Source organism: Lactuca serriola, chromosome 7 (assembly GCF_051521515.1).
Source record: "Lactuca serriola cultivar US96UC23 chromosome 7, Lser_US96UC23_V15, whole genome shotgun sequence".
Taxonomy (NCBI): domain Eukaryota; kingdom Viridiplantae; phylum Streptophyta; class Magnoliopsida; order Asterales; family Asteraceae; genus Lactuca; species Lactuca serriola.
The window spans coordinates 4,848,163-4,865,021 of NC_136414.1; positions in this window are offsets into that span (position 1 = coordinate 4,848,163).

Below are 16,859 nucleotides of genomic sequence, written 5' to 3' on the forward strand. Positions count from 1 at the left end.
TATTATTTAATGAAAATACATTCTCTTTGAGAAATGTTTGGATAAATGGTTATCATATTTTTGTTTTTGGGAACAAATTCCACAACAGTTTTCTTTAAACGATTACTCTGATTTTAAAAACAAAGCATAAACAAATCGGTCTTTTCTGGCCGTGAAATTGGGGATGTCACAATAGAGGGAATGATTAAGTTCATGTCTCATATCTATATGATATCTAGAATGGAGTAATATATGATCCCTTATCTAAAGGACACGCGTATCTGATAAGATCAGAGTTGACAGCAGCTTTGGAAAGTTACGATTACAGATCAGGATCTGAAGTCATACGCAGAATAGTTATTAGACTTATCTAAGTGGGAGACTGTTGGATTAGTGTCTAAGTCCATAACTATTTTGGTATGTACTTGACCCGATGGGTGCATGGTCCTTTTGGGTTGCCTTCACCAAAGCAACTTGATAGGATGAATTATGGAGAGAAAGGATTAATTATGATTTATTAATATATTGTGAGAATAATATATTAAAGGAGAAATCATATTGTTTAATTAATATTAGTCAAGAATTAATAAGAATTAAGTTTGTGGCTAAAAGACATTAATTAAACTTAAGGGACTAGAACTGTCAATTGTATGAAAGTTGAATATTGAGCTAATGGACTCCATATTAGAGGGGTGGACGAATTCTATGGGGAAACCTATTAGAAATCGTCCAAGGCCTCTAAGGAAGGAGTCCATGGGTTGCTTAGGGCCTAAGCATCCAAATTAGGGTTTCCTTGTTAGATAACCCTAATAGCCTCACTATTTAAAGGACCCTTAATCCCCAAAAACGTGTTGAACTTGTTCTCTAGGGTTTCCACACATTTTGGGTAGCCTCCTCTCTCCTTATTCTTCATCCTCTTGCTCTTGGTGTTTGTGAGCCATTAGAGGAGTGACACTTGTGACTCTAAGCTTTCTAAAGTCATTACAAGAAGGATTTGTGATTGTTATTGCTACATAACAATCAAGGTAATATCTTAAACCCATTATTATGTTAATATTGATTATCATATGCTAGATTTAGGGTTTAAAGTCTTGGATGAATAGCATGTACAATAGAGAAACCTAGATCCAAGCATTAGGGTTGCATGAGCACATAGGATGTTCTTATGGCTAAAAATCATCAGGTTTGACCAATTGACTTTGACTGCTTTGAACAAGTTTAACCTTGAGGGTTGATGTGAATATTTAATCCACTAGTTTTTTATTTATAATTCCTAGTTTATCACATCTAAACCACACCTTACAGGCAGTGAACCCGATCGAGTATAATATAACTTTGATAAGCAAGGGTGTCGAACACAAGGGGAATAATAGTGAATTAATTTAAAATGTTTGATTATAGGTTACACAAAACACACAAAAGCCGTAAAGAAAGGTTTTATGGAATTAAATCTCAATCAAACAAATAAATATCAAATCTCGATAAGCTGACCAAAGACAAATCTCTTTGAGTACTTTGGTTTAGACGAATTACATCTTAAAATCATAGACAATTGCACACACATATTTTTTTATTCATGTTCACCGATTTCTAAAATGATTTGGTTCATGTTCACTATTATTAATCCTTTAGCAAACAAGTCAATTCAAACAGTGATAAGTTGATTAAATTAACAGGTTTCCTAGTGTTCAGTTCATAACAAGCAAGACTTGTAATAATAGTTAATCATATTGATTGATTCAATTAACTTATATGTGGTTGGTCATTACAGATTCTCACACATTAACTTACTTATTTTCTAGTTAACCCTAGGTTCATGTTCACTAATACTAGGCGTACAAACTTGTTTTCACAAAACTATAAGACTCGATCAATCAAGAAGATGTTCATATAACTCAATATACCTGGTTATTAACAGAAAATAATTGTCATTAACACATGAGGATCTTTTAACAAGCTTAACAAGATAAATTAAACATGAATATAACAATCCAAATAGCAATTAATCCATAAATCAAGGTTTCATCTAATCATAAACACAAAGCAAAGGGTTTTAACACCCAAATCAGAAAGTAATTGCATATAGAATCATAATGGAATGCTAAACATGTTCCTGTTAACAAACTACATGATTACCAACATGAATCTGCTCTCCAATCCTTTAGATCTTCGCTCCTCTCAACTTAACGGCCTTCCGACGGCCTTCTAGACCCTCAAAACGGCTTCTTGGGGGTTTATAATCGCAAGAATCAATCTAGGGTGTAATATCTATCATTAGGGATAATTTTTGGCTTTATTTATAGTTTTCAGCATCAACTAGACGATTTTAGACACCAACTCGGCGGGTTCTTAATTAAAATCCTGCATTCCCCAAGTCAGCATCAAGAATCGCGAAGCTTCTGATCAACTTGTTGAGTTTGTGTTAAACTCGACGAGTTCGATGGGAATCACCATTTTCTTAAAACACGAAAGTCGTCTGAAAGAGTGTCTAGTTTTCAAAACATTTTGAATCTCGTTAATCGCAGTTATGAGTCATGAGATATGGCTAAACACTGACGAGGGGTCAAGCTGTCCAGCAACACCATTTTTGCGTCTTTTTAGCTATTTTCTCCTCCTTTTGCATTCCAGCTCCCATTTTTACTGTAATTTAACATTTCAAACCATATTAAGTATATTTTAGTTCTAAATAACATAAAAACATAGTATAAAATAATAATAAAACGTCATAAATATATGCATAAAATGGACGTTATCAAACTACCCCACACTAGTTTTTTGTTTGCCCTCAAGCAAAACTGATTTTATTATTATCATATCAAGACTTTAGCTACCAACATCGCATAAGACAATCCATTTTGAGTCTCTCCATTACTCCAAGACCGCAATGCATGTATTTGTGTCTAAATTTTTCCTAAAAACCTACACAATCCTAAATACTCACAATCTTCATAAACACTTGCCCACTTCTTTTGAACAACGCTCATTTTATGAATCCCTCCGAATCCATCTATAACACCGTAAATTTTCAAACAAAAATTTTCATTTAAAAACCCAATTATCTCATTTCTAAACCAAAAATTCCACAAACATCAAGTTATCAAAATACATGTCCCAAAGTTGTTTATAACACAAATCCAGAATCCTCCAAAAACATATCTCCAACTCAAGTGTGTGTACAATCAAGTCGGTGCCTTCCCGTGATCCTGAGAGATACCTGAAACACATAACACATAACACGGTAAACACGAAGCTTAGTAAGTTCCCCAAAATACCACACACATCACATTAGCCACTCGAGGCTAACTCAATACGACCCTCCGGTCCTAACTCAATAAGCTCATAATAATAATGCTCAACAAAAATCACAAAGACATAACGAAGGATATCAAAATACTCAATATAACACATAAGACCCTCCGGTCACACATAGATACCACTCATGGTAAGTATAGTGAGAATACTCACCTGGTAATCAAGTAAGTAATAATCTCGTACACGAATCTCGAACTAGCCTCCACCTAACACATAAGATAATAATCTCTAACCAACACTTAAATCACGACTTGAAATAAGCTAGGTTAATTTCTCTCAAACTGATAGAATGGGTAAAACACCATTTTACCCCTTCACGTTCCTCATACCCCCTGCCTTGACCAAACGTTAAAGTTAACAGAAGTCAACATTCGAGTCAACTGTCCATGTTGACTCGACTCGCCGAGTTCATCCATGTGACTCGCCGAGTCCCCCTTGTTTCTTCAGACCCTCGCGAAAACCCAACTCAAATCGCCGAGTTAGCCCATCAACTCTCCGAGTTACTCGTGTCCAGACTCATTGGGGAAAACTAGGGGTGCAAACGTGCCAAGCTACTCGTGAGCTACTTGAGATCGAATCGTTAAAAGCTCGACTTGAGATCAATTTTAAATGAGCCCGAGCCGAGCTCGAGCTTAATATTAGGCTTGTTTATTAAACGAGCTCGAGCTCGAGCCTCTATTACTTGGCTCGATTATGATCGCGAGCCTAAACGAGCCTACATATATATATATATATATATATATATATATATATATATATATATATATATATATATATATATATATAATAAAAAAATTATTTTTATTTTTATATATTAAAATAAATAATAATTTAATAAATACCATTTTAGGAAATTAGAGTATACCGTATACGAGCCGAGCCCAAACCGAGCCTGAGCCCATACAATTCTTAACGAGCCGATCTCGAGCTTTGTACCATAAGGCGTGAACGAGATCGAGCCTATAAATAGTTAAATGAGCCTAGCCCGAGCCTGGTCAGGCTCGAGCTCGACTCGGCTCGTTTGCAGCCCTAGGGAAAACCATAGCCGACTCGTTGACTCGGCGAGTCCCTTCATTCTGAATTCTCAATCAGACGTTTCAAGGTATATCTACTACTCCACACTCTAGATCTAGGCTCCCAATGCTCGAATGTCACGTCAAGCTTCGATCTTTACGTTCATGCATGTCATATTTTTCTCCAAAAGGCCAATACAACTCTAACAAGGGTTTTTAAGTACAAATACTCTTATATGGTTGAATAAAGTTGGGACCTTTGGACTCTATGGACCTCACAAGGTCCAGATATGAAGTATAGACCTCCTGATAGACTCAATCCATTCAATGTCCCAATAAAAGGTGGTAAAAGCCCCAACCTTCCATAATCACGAGATCTAACCCATAAGATGAGAAAGGTGTAGGATTTTTACCTTACACAGAAGCTCTTGGTCGATATAGCACTAGATCCAACAGTTCCTCCTCGTTCCTTGTTGGATAATCTCATCTTCTCCTCAAAAGATGCACTAGAATACTCAAAGATTAGCTTTATAACTATCTTAGCTTACCACACACGTTTAGGGTTTCACTCAGGGGTGTTGGGCAGTTGGTGAGGCGGAAATGAGGACATAAGTTCTCTTAAATAGTCCCCAACCCCAGGGATTTAGGGTTTCACCTCACAGTGCCTACTCGACGAGTCAGCTCTCTGACTCGTTGAGTCGGTCATTAAACCCACGTGACCAAATCGGACTCTACTCGACGAGTTAGGCTCACAACTCGCCGAGTCAATCATGAAATCCCAAATAATAAATAAATAAAATAAATACCTGGGATTCAGGATGCTACACCTGTTGGAATAGTGTCTAAGCCCGTAACTATATTTGGTATGTACTTGACCCGGTTGTGCATGGTCCTTTTGGGTTGCCTTCTCCAAAGCAACTTGACAAGGTAATTTAAGGAGAAAGACAGAATATTATGCTTTATTAATATATTATAAGAATAATATATTAAAGGAGAAATCATATTTATTTAATTAATATTAGTCATAAATTAATTAGGAATTAATTTGGTGACTAAAATAGATTAATTAAATAAATGGGTATAAACTGTCAAATGCATGATAGTTGAGTTTTGGGTTGGAGAACCTGATGGACTAAGGGGGAACGAAATTACGATGGGGATCCATCATATTTTCGTCCAAGGGCCCTAATCTAGAAGGTTCTGTGGGCTGCTTGGTGATTAAGTTGTCTATTAGGGTTTAGGCTGAAACCCTAGCAGTCAGCAGTATAAATAAGACCCCTAGGCTATGGAAATCGAATACCACTTGATACTAAGAGAAACCTAGGCCAATTTCAGCACCTCTCTCATATTGCCTTCTTGCTTGTGGGGTTTGTGAACCATTAGAGGAGTTACAATTGTGACTCTAAGCTCAAGATCAAGAAGATTACAAGGATTCAAGCTACTTGAAAGAGGTAATCCATTTAGATATGTTTTCTTTATGATAATTTCGAATTATATCTGATAGATCTAGGTTTGTAAGTCTTGGAATCAAAGCATGTACAATAGAGAAACCTAGATCCAAGCATTAGGGTTTGTATGAGCACATAGGATTGTTTCTTATACATAAAACCCATCAATGGTATTAAATCCTTGATTGGTTTCAATTGTATGTGATGCTTAACTGTTTTACTTGCTGAAAATCGAGTTTTTTTTGCCTCTGCCCGACTCAACTCGGCGAGTCAGTATCTGGACTTGGCGAGTTGGCCCCTACTCGGCGAGTTCAGTGTTGACTCGGCAAGTTTGTGCGTCAGACAGAGGGTATTTAGGGATTTAGCTGCTGTTTTGACTTGGATTTGATGCCTAAATCGTTTTTTGAAGTTAAAATCCAAATTTTATCTTAATTAAATGATTATCCGTTCCAAAACAATAGATAATTTCAAATCTTTTGAATATTGGTTGTTTATATGATAAATATGGATTATTTAAAATTATTTGGTAATTATCTAATGACTAAAATAAGATTAGGTCAAATATAGATAATTATGAAATTAATTGTTTAATTTAAATTATTTGTTATTTGATCCCTCATGTTTTGAAAAGTTCAAAACTTGCCCTCAAGTTTTGAAATTTGAATTTTGTGATTAAAAGTTTAATTTTGAATAATTTAAATTTCAAACCCTTAGAGTTTTACAAGTTTAAAATTCAACCTTATACTATTATATATTATTACCAGCTTAATATATATATATATATATATATATGTATGTATGTATAAGTTAAACTGCTAGTCTTATCGTTATTAGGCCTCATTCACGAAGTCAGTCTATAAGGTGAGTATAAGGTTGCTGCCTATAAAATGACGCTTAATGGGTGTACACTCACACCCACCGCTTGCTTGACTGGTGGAGGGTCGTTAGCCGAACGGGTAGGATAAGGCAACCCTCTCCTCATTAAAAAGTATAATGTAAGATACAAATTAACTACATGTTTTACAAATTCCCAATCTTACTTACTTTAGGGTAAAATGTGAAAGTGATGCTAATCCATGGAATTACACTTCGTACCATTGTCAAACGTTGATGGAGCATGTGTGGTTAACCGACACATCAATTTGGGGATCACATTGGTAGCGAAGGGTGACTCGATGTTTGTCATAGATCAATGGAGCATGTGTGGTTTACCGGCACATTGATTAGGTGATAGAGACATTGAGTGCACCATGTTGATTCGCATGGTTATTCATAATTTGTTTGCGATCCTCGGTATCCCAGTTGCAAATTTGAAATGCATATCGAGATTTAAACATGCCATTGAAAAGTTCAATGAATCTCAAAGATCTAGGAGTTTTCAATACATTTAAAACCTAAATGTCTTTTTCGTTTTTCATGGTGAGAATTAGTGAATCGTCATTCACTTACCTTCAAATTATTTACTTTTAGAGTACGACATCCCTTTCTAAGTTGTAAATAATGTTGTTGGATCCTAGCCCTAATTTCTCATTTGGGTGTTTAATTAGGGTCTCATTTCTAATCAAACTTTGTTCCTTTCTTTTCCAGATGTCTGCAAACAACAACAATAACAACGCTTCTGGGTCATTCTCGTTGATGAACCTGTGTCAGAAAGTGACATTTGATGGGTCAAACTTCAACGAGTGGATGAGGTATATTCGCATGATCACACGCTATGAGGAAAAAGAATATGTCCTCGATGAAAAGCTTGAAAAGATCATCCCAGATGTTGCTACTCCTGAAGAGCTGGCCGCCTTTGAGGCCCACGAGCGTGATGCTACGAAAGTTCATTGCATCATGCTGGCCACCATGAACCTCGAACTCCAAAAGTCCTATGAGGACATGTATCCGTATGAAATGCATCAGTATGAACTCCAAAAGTCCATACACATCCTTGGTTTTACAATTGATTGGATCTTGGGAGACTTTGATTTAAATCATGTTTTGGAAACAAAAGTACTTACTTGGATAAAGTGTTGAAACGTTTTAGCATCGAGAATTCCAAAAGAAGGGAGTTACCAATCCAAAGAAATACCAAGTTTAGTAAGACTCAAAGCCTGAGTACTGATGCCGAGATAGCAGAAATGAGTCGAGTACCATATGCTTCCGCCATTGGCTCGATCATGTACGCTATAACATGTACCCGACCTGATGTGACTTTTGCTTTGAGCATGGTCAGCCTATATCAAGGGAACCCTGGTAGAGCTCACTGGATAGTAGTAAACAACATTCTTTAGTATCTACGAAGTACAAAGGACTGGGTCCTTAAACTTGGTGGCAATGAAGACTTGAGAGTGACAGGGTATAGTGACGCCAGTTTTCAGACCGACATAGATAACTTCCATTCTCATTTGGGCTGGGTATTTACCTTGGATGGAGGAGCAGTAACTTTGAAAAGTTCCAAGCAGGAGACCGTAGCTGATTTAACATGTGAGTCAAAGTACATAGTAGTGAGCGCAGCATCAAATGAGGCGATATGGTTGAAGAACTTCATCGGATACCTTGGAGTTATACCGGTCATAAAGGAGCCTATGGAGATTTGTTGCGATAACGAAGGAGCGGTTGCCTTAATATAGGAACCAAGGGATCATGGGAGATCTTGACACATCAACAGAAAATACCACTTCATTAGACATCGGGTAGAAGAGGGACTCCTCGTAGTAAAGATGGTATCGTCAGAAGAGAACCCATCAGATCCCCTCACAAAGGGTCCGAGCAGGGTTAAGCACTTACAACATGCGAGGAGCATTGGTTTGAAGGACGATATTAGTTTTGGTGATTAGATAGTTGTTTATAAACTTGTAATAGATAAAATGTAACTGATATTTGATGATTGAATAAAGGAGTTTTATTTTTGAGTAAAGTTACTATCTTGTGTCAATTATTTACTATTATTTCATTTTGCATGTTTTGAGTTCCAAAATAATAAGATTATTCGAAGTATCCACAGTTGATCATAGTTTGGAAGTAGGCTATGAGGTTAGACTGTCATGAATTGGCTTGTAGATTGTCTAAGCGTTTAGACATAGCAAAAGTTTGCTGGAACGTTCATGAGTACTCTTGAAATAAGATTTGAGTATTAGATTAAACCCACACTCATGTGAATCACTTCATGGAATTTATCATGAGTTATTGTGAGATGATAATATCGTATAGTCTTTAAACCGAGATATATGAATTGTTGTTTACCAGTTGGTTATGCATTGATAGTGCGTTAACACATCAGTAACTTGATGTTATAAAACGTATTTTTGTGTACGATTTAATAAGTAAATAGTAAAAGCATATAAGTCAAAGTTTATATGTTCCTTTTATCCTAAGAGGATTAAAAGCGATATCTTGGGCCTCTCGATGACTTTGTGTTGACTTATGTGTCGGGCCCGGTCAGGACTAAATTGATGTGTTCAATTAAGTTCTATGTCAGACAAATCAGAAATCGGGAAACAAACTGTTGGATAATGAGTATGAATTTATTCCATGTCTTTGTCCACACGATATCTTGAGAACGGAGGACTACATGATCCCTTATCTAAAGGACGCGTTATTGACTAGGTCAGAGTACGACAACGACTTTTGAGAGCTACGATTGCTAATCGGATTTTGAAGTTGTACTTGCACTTATAGTTATTAGACTTATCCAAGTGGGAGACTGTTGGATTAGGTGTTTAAGCCCATAACTATAATTGATATGTACTTGACCTGATAGTAGCATGGTCCTTTTGGGTTGCCTTTACCATAACAACTTGACTGGATGAATAATGGAGAAAGAGGTTAATTGTGATTTATTAATATATTATAAGAATAATATATTAATTGATACATCATATTATTTAATTAGTATTGATCAGAAATTAATTTTATGATTAAAAGAGACTAATTGAATTAAGGGTACTGATATTGTAATTATAAGATAATTGCAAAGTCGGGCTTATGAATCCCTAAGAAAGGGATGGACGAATTCTATGAGGGAGCCCACATAGATTTCGTCCATAGGGTCTTCTGGAAGGATCTTGAGGGCTGCTTGAGGACTAAGCAACTGGATTAGGGTTTTACCTGAAACCCTAGTAGCTCAGCTATATAAGGAACCCCTTGGATCCCTAAAATCGGCCACTTGAACCCTAGAAGGAATACTACCCGGTTTTGAGCCTCCTAAACCTCTCTCATATTCTTCCAACTTGCTACTTGGTGTTTTTAATCCATTTCAGGTGCAACAATTAAGGCACTAGGCTCTTGAAGGTCAAGATCTACAAGCTACAATCAAAAGGTATTCTTCTAAACTTGTATTATGTTATGATTTCCGAAAATTGCATGCTAGTTAGGGTTTATGCTTTGGATAACTTGATTTGCATGTATAACTCGAGAAAAACATAGATACGAAGCATTAGGGTTGCATGTACACCATAGGGATGTTGTAGTGCTCAAAACCCATCATTATGTCCCAAGCTTGAAGCTTTATGAGTTTGATGAACTCCAGAGCATAGCTTCTGTTCTTTTAGGTGTTTTTAGACGTTTGGGTTAAAAAAATGAGATCTTGGTCGTCAAGATCTCTTCATGCATGAGATATGAGGAACTTTATGATTAGAGGATTAGAGTTTATGAGTTTTAGACTTGTCCAACCTTGCTAAGGCTTAAAGTCAACAACTTTATGGAGTAATGGACCTTATTCAGCCCATATTTGTAGTGGTAGCAAATGTCTTAACAGATTAAGACAAAAAGAGTGAAAAGAGGAAGTCTGGAGAGTACACCGTGCGTACTCCTAGTTACACGTCGCGTAACTCTGAGCCACCCCAATGCATGCATGGCTAGTTGTACGCCCAACGTAGAGGGATGTACGCCTAGCGTACGCGCTGGGTGTTAACTTTCGTTGACTTTTATGGTTTTGGTCAAGATGAGGACTTTTGAGGGGCAAAATGGTATTTTTACCCTCCTAAGGTTTAGTAGAGGACTTGGTCTAACATTTTAAGGGTTGTTCGTGTCAATTATTAATTAGAGGTATATGTGACATATGTTAGGCGGAGGCTAGACCGACAGTTCGGGTGCAGTATTTATTTACTTTACGTGTGAGGTAAGGCTTGTCACTATACTTACCTGTGTCGTAATCCATGTGTGATCAGATGGTCTTATTCGTGTTAGTGACCAGAGGTTCCTATGTGCTTATACTGAGATATGTGTTATTGTGCATTATGTTTATGTGATTTGTGCTGTTACATTATCTTGCATATATTGAGTTATGATCGGAGGGTCCATACCGAGCCGTGAGATTGGATGGTCTTCACTGAGACACATGACCGGAGGGTCCATACCGAGACGTGAGACTAGAGGGTCCTCACTAAGACTTATGACTGGAGGGTCCTTATCGGTACATAGTGTAACGCCTGTTCCGAGTATCATTTAATTTTCTAAATTTTTAGGGTTTTGTGCTAGGACTCGACGATTTGGGGAACCCAACTGGACGAGTAGAGATCGATTTTGGACGCGGGACTTAGGGTCTACTCGACGAGTTGGAAGGCCCCAACTCGACGAGTAGACATTATAAAGGAAAACCCTAATTTTCAAAGATTTGTACCATATTTGGCCACATTTTGGTGCTTTCTTGAGTGTGTGTAAGCCTTAGAGATTGAATCTTATGCTTTTTAAAAGGAAACTTGAAGCTTGAAGAGATTGAAGTGAGGAGAGGGCTTTGGATCCGACATCTACATGTTGTTAACATCCATTTAGAGGTAAAAAGTTGATACCTTGATCTTTATTTGCTTGGATATCATCTTATGGAAGAATATGGTCACTTTTGGTGCAAAAAGGGTGTCATACTTGGATTTGGACTTGTCATGAGGATATGGTTCCAGATCTGGACACCTCTAGGTCTTCAATGACATAAAGTTGCTCCCTATACCTAGTGTAGGCCCTTTTCCCATCCTAAGTATTATATGAACCCTAGCTTTAGTGTTTTAGCCATTTGAGGCCATGCATGAACGTAAAGTTTGAAACTTTACGTGGTATTTCGGTCTTAAGGTACTGGATTTGTAGTTGGAAGTTTGGATTCGACTGGAAGAGTTGATTATGTTAAGACAAGGGAAAACTTGACGAGTTGCCCTGGCGACTCGGCGAGTTGAAACGGGTTTCCTGTTTTCGGTATGCAGAGTAAACTCGACGAGTTGATAAGATAACTCGACGAACTGGATCAAGTTTTCCTCGTTTTCGGTATGACGAGTAACTCGACGATTTTATGAGACAACTCGGCAAGTTGGTTAGGGTTTTCCTGGTTTCTGGACTATGAAGGAACTCGACGAGTTGCTAGATGCACTCGACGAGTTGAGGTCAACATAGATTGTTGACTTGGACTTTGACCAGGGTTGACCAAGTTTGACTTAAGGGTATTTATGGTATTTAGGGATTTTGACAAGTTAATCACATGATGGTTATAGGCAGTTGAGTTAGAGCTGCGTGTTGGGACTTATCTGATTCTATCTTATCAGTTCAACATTCCTGAGAGGTGAGTCTCCTCACTATACCCATGGGTCGAAGGCACTAAGGCCGACCCATTTTATGATATGTGGTACACTAGTTGAATCAGTGTTATGTGGCATGTTATCTGGTTATGTGCTAGGAGGTATGTGTTGGATTAATGTCTAAGTCCATAACTATATTTGGTATGTACTTGACCCGACCCGACATGGTCCATTTGGGTTGCACTTCACCGACACAATTTATATGGATAATCTTTTGAGAATAGTATGTTTATGATTAATATTAATATATTATAAGTTCTAATATATTAATATGGAATCATATTATTTAATTAGTATTGATCAAGAATTAATTTATAATTAATTAAGTGATCAAAAGAAACTAATTAAATATGGACTCTTATATATATGGAATGGGCCAAGTTCATTTAGGTTGGGCTAAGCTTTCATGGATATTCCATGGAGTGTTTAACCCATGGATCCTAGGAAATGAAAAGTCATGGGTATTAGGGTTTAACCCTAATCCTCCATACTATATAAAGATGTCCTTGGTTGGTGAAATTGGCACTAGTGTGTGGTACACTAAGAAGGGCTAGCCAATTTCACTAGAGAGAACCAAGTATCCATATTCTCTAAAGTCTTCCAAGGTGTTTTGGTGATTTGTGATTCCATTTGAGGCTTCCACACTATTGGGGCTAAGCTCTTAAAGCTTGAAGACATCAAGCTACATCAAAAAGGTATGTCATCTAACTAGTACTTTGTAGTATAAGAACTTCATAATATGCTAGTTAGGATTAAAGCCTTGGAAAGTTCTTATTTGCATGTATTATAGAGAAAACATAGATCCAAGGTTTATAGGGTTGCATGTACACCATAGGAGTGTTAGAATGCTCAAAACCCAACAGTATGCTAGTTGTATATGTGGTATGCTTGTATGGAAGACGATGGAAGAGCCCATGACACCTGGATGTAGACCATGTGGAGAGCCCATAGCTTTCCTATTAAAGACCATGGGAGAGCCCATGACACCTGGCTGTAAGACCATGTGGAGAGCTCATGGATTTCCTATTCAAGACCATGGGGGAGCCCATGACACTTAGGTGTAAGACCATGTGGGAAGACCATGGCATCACAGAGTAAGACCCTAGGGTGAGTCCACGACATCCTTACATGTTGCATGCATGGCTTATATGGTTTATTTAGTTTTTATAGCTAATATGGATTATGTGATTATGTGGATTGGTGGGGTATGCTCTGGGGAACTCACTAAACATTAGCTTACAGTTTGTTGATTTGTTTCAGGTACTTCTGAGCATAAGGGCAAGGGCAATGCTTGATGGCGCGACATACACTCTCCGACATTTGATTTGATGGGACACTCTGATATTTGAAATAAAAATTGCTGATGTTATGAATTTGAAAAGTATTTTTCTTGAGATTTATGGTTTATTGGAAATGTTTTGACTATTTAAAAATGAAAAAAAAATTCCTTTTGAAAATTGGGTCGTTACACATAGCCATGAGAGGCTAATTATTTATATATGTGGTATTTTGGGGAACTCACTAAGTTTCATGCTTACACTGTTTGTATAAAATGTGTTTCAGGTACATCTCATGATCGTAGGAAGGCGCCGACATGACTGTACATACCAACTTGATGATTTGTGTTTATGTGGATTCTGGGATATTTGACAAACAATTTCTGATGTTTTGGTGTTTGGGAAAATTTCAAATTTGGCATGAGAAATGTTAAACTATGTTTTTGTGAATATTTTAAAATGAAAAATTTGTTTGAAAATATAGAGTGTTACACTAAAGGTCTTGATGGATAAACTTTCCAACTTTATCCCTTAAGACATACCAATAAGTCAAGACCATAAAACCTAAGTCCTTAATGGACACACCAAGTGTATGGACACCAAACTAGGTCATGCAAAAAACTTTTCCAACCACTACTAATGTTAAAAAGTCATAAAATGCATCAAGGGGTTTTGGAGTTCACTCAAACTCCAAGAACATGAAGATTTGAACCAAAGAGCTCATAAAGTGACCTAAGCTAGATCTAACGAAATAATGAACAAGGTAGAAGCTTTATACCTCTAAACAATCATAAATATGATGAAATTGGTGTATCTATGATGGAACCAAGCACTCAAGCAACAAAAGGGACTCCATCTTCATTCAACCTTCACAATAAGACGCTCAAACATTCAAAACACACATATGAAGGCTAGGGTTTGGGAGGGAAGGTTTATCAGAGGATGGAGGCTATAAATGAGACAACCATAGGAGTTAGAGCCTTTAAATAGGGCTCCAATCCAAGGGTCTAGGATTTTAAGCCCTAGCTGCCACCATGTAACATCCTGTTTCGTATCGTCCGTGATTAGGGTTCGTGGGCTGCAACCCGGGCATGAAGAAACCTCGGGGCTGCGACGGGTTGCTAGAAGCGTAGGGCTTCTCGTCGCCTTTCTGTGGATATGAGGTTCTTTGGAATCAGAATTATATCGAGGAAGCTATGGAAGTTTGAAGTTTTGACAAGATAGGTCCCTTATTTGAGAAAGGTGGCAGCTGAGTACGTTGGGCATACTTGTGTGTACGCTTCGCGTACTCATGTGCGTGACTTTTAAGCGGAGCCACCTAGTACGCTGGGCCTACCAGAGGGTACGCTGGGAATACTAGACATAGAGTGAAAACCCTAAATGAGGGGTGTCCCTATATAAAGAATAAGATGGCCTCATTCCTCGCCACCATCCTCAGATAACAAACCCTCTTAAACCCTAAACCTTCGTTCATAGAGCTTGTGAGTGCATTTGAGAGCCTTTGAATGTTTTTGTGTGTTCTTGGAGTGAAGAAGAAGCTTTGGAGAAGAAGGAGTGAGAGTACATGCCCTTGGATCTGAGCATATCTATGTTGCGAGCTTCATATAGAGGTATAAAGCTTCAAGCTTTCTCATTCTTTTGATTTGTGCATCTTAGTAGACTATTTTAGGGTTTTGTCCCAAAAGTTGGAGACTTTATGAGATATTGAGCTCCAGAGACTATGATCAACCCCTTTGAGTGTATTCAATGGTGTAGTGTCATAAAAATCAAGACTTGGACATTAGAATCAAACCATGCATGAGATATGGGCATTTTGAGTTAAGAGAGTAAGAGTTTTATGTGTTTGTGAGCTTATCAACCATGCAAAGGCTTAAAGTCACAAGCTTTATGGAGTAAGAGCCATTAGGGAGTCCAGATATGGGATTTGAGTTAATGTCTTAACGGGTTAAGACCAAAGGAGTAGGAAAAATAATCCTGGACGTACGCTGAGCGTAATTCCAGTACGCCCCGCGTACTGAACAAATGTCCCCGATGGCGAATCTAGATTCGTGCGTACGTTGAGCGTACCAAGGGAGGTACGCCCCGCGTAACCTCACTGTGGGCTTTTGGGCTAAGTCTCATTTTGGGCCTGGAGTTTGGGCTTGAGTACTAGAGATTTTGAGCAGAGAAATATTATATATTCCTTGGGCCCTTGTGTTGGGCTTGTCGCTTGGACTTGAGAGTTGGGCCTCGGGAGAGCCCATTCATTATTGGTCCTTGGTGGGCCCAATGAGTTTTAGGTTATTGATGGGCTAGTTAGTGGACTACCCTTAGACCTAAAGAGTGAGGATTTGGACTTAGATCTTAATTGGGTAATTGTGGATTTTGGTCCAGTGTTAGAGGCCGGTGTGGCAGCAACATCTATAGGAGCTGTTCATCATCCGAGGTGAGTCTTCTCACTATACTTTACCTAGAGTGGTAACTTTTGTATGATCGGAGGGTCTTATGTGCTTATATTGAGTATTGTGATATCCTGCATTATGTCTTTGTGATTTATGTTGTGTATTATTCTGAGCTTAATGAGTTAGGACTGGAGGGTCCACCCGAGTTTTGGGACCGGAGGGTCCCACTGAGACACATTGAACGGAGAGTCTTATCTGAGTATAGCAATGAGAGGCTAATGAGATATGTGTGGTGTTTTGGGGAACTCACTAAGCTTCGTGCTTACTGTGTTATGTGATATGTGTTTCAGGTTCTCCTCAAGATCGCGGGAAGGCGCCGACTTGATTGTACACACCAGAGAAGGAGTTATGTTTTGAGGCTCCTAGATTATTAGTCAAATAATTATGGAATTGTGTTTTGTAAATTAAATAAATGAGATTTTTGTGAAATATGTTATGAGAATATGTAATCTTAAAATGAAATTTTTGTTTGAAAATTTACGGTGTTACACACCATGCCGTGGCCATTTCTTTGCCATGTGGTCAATCGAGAATGCGTGTCCATAATAATGTCATGGCCAAGCTATGGTGATCCTCCATTACCACGCCATAGTCACCAAAAAGTCTCAAAATTTATGATTTACACAATTTATCTCAAACGAAGTATACCTAAAAACGGATGTTACAAAATAATTAAAAAACTACTAGTTTGTTTTCTCCACAACAAACGTGTTACATCAATTATTTTAAAATAAATTATACGAATGATCCTTGTAATTTATGGTAGAATGCACATTTAGTCCTTGTTTTTTTTAACTTGGATGCTCCCTGTGGCTTAAAAAACTATTTTTTCCTCGTCCACCCC